The sequence below is a fragment of the Crocuta crocuta genome, unplaced genomic scaffold (genome assembly GCF_008692635.1).
Source record: "Crocuta crocuta isolate KB4526 unplaced genomic scaffold, BGI_CrCroc_1.0 scaffold142, whole genome shotgun sequence".
Taxonomy (NCBI): domain Eukaryota; kingdom Metazoa; phylum Chordata; class Mammalia; order Carnivora; family Hyaenidae; genus Crocuta; species Crocuta crocuta.
In genome coordinates, this window is record NW_027528892.1 from 2,091,199 (window position 1) to 2,091,448 (window position 250).

Consider the following 250-nt stretch of genomic DNA (forward strand, 5'->3'; position numbering starts at 1 on the left):
GCCCCTGGGCGTCCGCACCGCGCTCCCGAAACTCCGGGCCTTCTAACACAGGACCAGGACCTGCCCAGCCCGGTCAGGCCGACCGAGTCTGCAGCGCCCTCGGTCCCCGTAGGGACCCAAGCGGGTTACGAGCCTGGCGCACGAGTCGGGCGAGGTCAAGGTGTGCACGCGTAGTGGGCGGGCCCGCGGGCCAGCGTCCCTGTTGGGCTGCTGGGTGGGCGGTGCGGGAGCGGAGCAGAACTCGCACATC